Source organism: Rhincodon typus, chromosome 2 (assembly GCF_021869965.1).
Source record: "Rhincodon typus isolate 14 chromosome 2, sRhiTyp1.1, whole genome shotgun sequence".
In the NCBI taxonomy this organism is placed as follows: domain Eukaryota; kingdom Metazoa; phylum Chordata; class Chondrichthyes; order Orectolobiformes; family Rhincodontidae; genus Rhincodon; species Rhincodon typus.
This window is the reverse complement of record NC_063333.1, coordinates 13,095,488-13,101,169: the sequence shown is the minus strand read 5'-3', so window position 1 is coordinate 13,101,169 and position 5,682 is coordinate 13,095,488.

Here is a 5,682-nt window from a genome sequence, read left to right as displayed (position 1 = left end):
CTGGCCAACATCTCTGTCTCTGGCTTGCTGCTGTGTTCAAGCGAAGCTCAATGCAAGCTAGAAGAATAACACTTCATTTTCCGCCTGGGGACCCTGCAGCCCTCCGGACTCCATACTGAGTTCAATAATTTTAGGGCCTAAGCTCTCCGATGTCCTAGCCCCCTATCCCACACACCAGGCCTTGTTACCACATAGCCTGCTATTATACACCACCTGTTGTTAGTCGCTAACAATCCTCATTAACAACTGAGATAACAAGGTGTAGAGCTGGATGAACACAGCAGGCCAAGCAGCATCAGAGGAGCAGGAAAGCTGACGTTTCGGGCCTAGACCCTTCAAGATCCATTTCTGAAGAAGGGTCTCGACCCGAAACGTCAGCCTTCCTGCTCCTATGATGCTGCCTGGCCTGCTGTGTTCATCCAGCTCTATACCGTGTTATCTCAGATTCTCCAGCATCTGCAGTTCCTACTATCTCTTAAAGATAAGGATCTGTGTAGAACAAGGAGTTAACTCCATAAGTACTCCATCTCACTGAGCAGGTCATCACGTGCACCATAAAAATATTACTGCTTGGAGATTTGGTGAATTGTGTGCAATGATAAGCTTAGTAGATGAGCTGCACATTCAGCAAGGAAAGCATTTTCACACAGCGAGTAGTTCTCTTTTATTCATTCATAGGATGTGAGTATTGCTGCCTAGGCCAGCATTTATAGCCCAGGGGACAGTTAAGAGTCAACCACATTGCTGTGGGTCTGGAGTCACATGTAGGCCAAACCAGGTAAGAATGGTTCTTTCCTTCCCTAAAGGACATTAGTGAACCAGATGGGTCTTTCTGTCTATGGTTTTATGGTCATCATTAGACTCTGAATTCCAGGCTTTTATTGAATTCAAATTCCCCATCTGACATGGCAGGATTCGAACCCGGGTCCCAGAAGTCTGGGTCTCTGTATTATTAGCCTAATGATAATACCACAAGGCTATCACCTCCGCCAAGTTAGGATGTGGAATGTACTGCCTGAAAAGTGTGGTGGAGGAGAGGTTCAGTTGCATTTTCAGGAGGGTATTGGATGACTATCTGGATAGAAATAATCAGGAAGGTCATTGGGTAAAACAGGAGAGTAACATGAGGTAATGATGCTTGTTTGAAGAGCTGATGCAGGTATGATGGGCCGAATGGACATGCTGTAAGACTTCTGTGATTTTGTGGGAATGTCAGCCTCTAATATAGCAGAATGCTTGGTCATACAGCACAACTAATCATATACTCCATTATAAAACTAAATCCTGTGCAATGTCCATGAGAAAGTAGTGTGTATCATTCCCTAAAATGGGCAGCATTAGGCCTTGATGTTTCATTAGTTGAACATTCTGTTTATTTAGCAATATAGCGAAAATGCACTGTAGTTTTAAAACCATCTTTTGCTTAAGAAAATTCTGATAAGCAGCCCTTCATGAATGTTTTCCATTTCTAGAAACAGGCGAAATTGTAATGGAGAGCATACAAATGACAGACCAATTAAATACGTAATTTGGTTACGTCTTCACAAAGAAGGACACAAATAACACACCAAAAATGTTGGGGAACACAAGGTCTACTGAGAAGGAGGAACTGGAGGTAATCAATATTAGTAGGGAAATGGTGTTGGGGAAATTGATGGGATTAAAAGCCGATAAATTGCCGGGGCTCGATAATCTGCATTTTGGAGTCCTTAAGGAAGTGGCCCTAGAGATAGTCAATGCATAGTCAATGCATTGATGGTCATCTTTTAAGATTAGAAGATACTGTAATAGACACTACAACAATTCCTATGGATTAAAGCCTACTATTTTAAAAAGTAGATAGAAAATAGGGAATTATAGACTGATTGGCCTGACATTGGAGGTTGGAAAATGCAAGAGTCATAGAAGTCTACAGCACAGCAAAAGGACCTTTGGCCCATCAAGTCTGTGCAATCGTGGCTGATTCGACAGTCCTCACATATGCTTTCCTGCCCTTTTCCTGTAGTGCTTAATTCCTTTGCTGATCAAGAATCTATTTATCTCAGTCACTTGGTAAGGTTGGATTTTTCCTACATTTTGTGTTCGACACATTCGTGGACAAATTTCCATATTATATATTGCCAGTTTATAGCTCTGCTGGAGCAGCTTGGCTATGGGGCATGGCTAATTCTCGAGCACAGGTCTTCAGTGCAGTCACCAGAATGTTTTCAGAATGTTGTCACCCTTTTTCTCACACGGTGTGAATTATTATTCCCATTTGATATTTGGTCTTCTTGTGTCTATCTTGTTGACCTGAGACAAAAAGCTTTGACGTTATTTCCCTTTTTTCAGCAAGACTCAAGTTTTGTCTTATGAAATGACTGTTGGCAAGAATATGTTGCTTTCCTTTTAAAAGACACAAAGTAAGAAGCTTGACTATTCATTCCTAGGCCTACTATTTTGGATTCACCCTTTTGCCATGGGGCAAGTGAAAAAATCAGTTGTGTTAGCTATTTTCTATCTTCTCCAGTAGTTCAGTAAGTAAATCCAACACCAGCAACAAATGGGGAAACATCTCATGACAATCTCCTTTTTAATACTTTCCTGATATGTGAATGAGCCATCTTGGATCTTATCTCCAGTCTGTAGGAGCTATAAAAAGCATGAACTGGGTTATATCTTGTATCTGACAATATGCCTGAACTCATGAAGAAGTGGTGTGCAAGTTATGTTTCCCAGGTACAGCTTTACTATACAAACTTCAAAAAGGCCAACAAACAAAACACGACAAAACCATGAAAATTCGTTCAGTAGAATTTGTAAGTGAAAGTGAATCCTGTTCCAAGCTATAGCAGTTTTCACTTCTGCTTTAAAATACAGATCTGGGGCAGACGTGATGGGCTGAATATCCTCTTTCTGCACTGTAGCAATTAGTGATTTATTTCAAATCCATGGTATCATCTCTCAACATCTCAGTAATCTCATCCAAGCATAGCACCTTCTGGGATCTCTGAGTGCTTCCAAATGTTGGACTTTTAATCATTCCACCATTGGTGGCAAGACCTTCAACTGCATAGGTCCTAAGCTCTGGAACTCTCTCAAATCCTCTCTGCCACAGTCTCTCACGGTCTGTCTTTAAGGTACTGCTCAAAATCAACCTATCTTTGATCACTTATTCTAATATCTCTGTTCAATTTTTGCTATCATGTTTTGCCTGATAATGTTCCCCTGAAACACCTTGGGACTCCTTTTTATGTTAAACGTATATAATTTCAAGTTATTGTGTTCTACTGTTGGAAATTGTTTATTAAATTATCTGGACTGTGCTCATCACTACACTGGAAACTGATTTAAGAACAACACCTCATTTTCCTCTTGGGGACCCTGCAGCCCTCCGGACTCAATATTGAGCTCAATAATTTTAGGGCCTAAACTCTCCCATGACTCAGCCCCCAACCCCACACACCAGGCCCTGTTACCACAGAGCCTGCCATTACACACTACCTGTTATTAGTCACTAATAGTCCCCATTAACAACTATTCACCCTCCCAGCCTGATCATTATCAACTCTTTGTCTGTCCAACTGCTCTTCTGTTTCTTTAGGCTCTATCCTATCACTTACTCCTTACCCCATCCACCTCCCCCTTTTTTTCTGCATATAAACTGACGTTTTCCCAGCCACGATCAGTTCTGAGGAACAGTCACCAGACCTGAAACGTTCACTCTTATTTTCCTTCATAGATGCTGCCAGACCTGCTGAGCTTTTCCAGCAGCTTCTGTTTTGTTTTAAGAACATTAGTCTGGCTCACAATGTGATGCCTATATTAATGCACACAATCATGTTTTATGTAGACAGAAGGAATTTAGATATGCATTGCACCTTCTTCAAAAAAAAGGGTCATGGAGACAGCCAATTGCTGCTGCATTGCCATGGCAACACCCTGACTAATAAAAATCTATCTGCCCGGTCTGAGAATTAAGATTGACTGTTAAATGTCCTTGCTGTATCTCCATGCCAATGATGGCCCAGCCAAACTGCTTCTTCTCATGCTCTATAAAATGGTCTCCTTTAGTTCAGGTATGTTTCTTATATCCTACCTCCGATGAGTGCAAGTCTAAAAGCTTTAACTTCTTACCTCCTTTTAGTCTAAGTTAATCTCAGAGTCACTGGGGAGAGAGTTGTAGTCAGTTGCTGCAGATGATATTGCATCTCTGAAATTAATGTCTGCTGCCTAGACAGGATAAAAATGGAGGACTTGCAACTCAAGCTGTTTCTGACATAGAGCCAACCCAGACATCTCCATGCAATTACTCAGAAGCCTCCTGAGAAAATCTGTAAGTGCAAAGCCACCAATGATATCCTCCTCATGTCTGACGGAATATTTGTAAATCCGTGAGAATTTGTCTGTCGTAACTTTATGGACAATAATAAATCCTGGTGATGCAATGATATCCATTGCCTGATTTTAAAAATACCACAGCTACTGATGTGTTTACTGGATTTTGAAGGCACAGTAAAATGTAGATTCAGAAATCTGTTGTATTGGCACAATTTTTAGATGTAGTTAAACAGGGGATCTTCTAATTGACAAGTTAATGTCACCTAATTGTGCTTATTCAGTCGTAATAGGCTTTCAACTGATACACTTCCCCTGCCACTCACCATGTAGTTCCTTTGTTCCACTGTCACTAATAAAATGCAGGAACCAATCAGGTTACAAATGAAGTGAAGTAATGAAATTTGAAACCAGCTATTGGTTTAACAAAGAAAACAGCAAAGTCCTTATCTCCAAGTCGTACAGGCTGTGAAATTTCCAAGCTTGGTCAGATAATCAAACCCAGACCAATATTACTGTCATTGGTACCTGGGCACATGAGATTCCTTCTCTAGGCCTAGTCTGAAGAGCAACTGTCTGTGGAGAGAAGGCAAGAGTTAGCATTTCGGGTTCAGTGACCCTTCCCCACAACCTGAAACGTTAACTCTGCTTTCTCTCCACAGATGCTGCCACACCTGCAGAGTTTCTCCAGCAATTTCTGCTTTTTATTGCTGTGGATTTGGAGTGACATGTAGGCCAGACTAGTATTGCAGGACCACAGATTTTCTTCCTTAAAGGGCATTAATGAAGCAGATAGATTATAATAGATCATAAAAAATCTAATAGCTTACTCATTGAAACTAACCTAACATTCCACCAGCTGCCAAGATACAATTTAAATGTGTGTCCCCAGAGAACTAGCCTGGGTGTTTGGTAATGTTATTGCACTATAATCCATCATGCAACCATCCTCCTGGGACAGGTGCAGACCTGTTGATGTTGCTGGTTTGTTTGTGTGCTGTTATAGCTGGTCATTCTAAGAGGGTGGGGATTGGAAATTGTTCTGATCTTTCCAGGCATAAATTCAGTCAAATCCACGTTTTATTTGTGTTCATCCTCATTTCTAGTAGTACTGAATAACACACCTGTGATTTGATTATATCATTACTGTTTATTATAAACAATATCCCCAATTTATCTGCACATGATTTCTCAGAGTGGTGAAATATTGAACTTTTGCCAATAACTGGATGATATTCCAATGATTCAAACATGCAGTAATTTATGATTGAGTATATGCTATCTGCTTCTAGGGCAGGGATATGGGTGGAGCAGGGGTTATTTAAGTGGCCATTGAACTTTGCTGTGTGAAAGAAGTATTGGCAT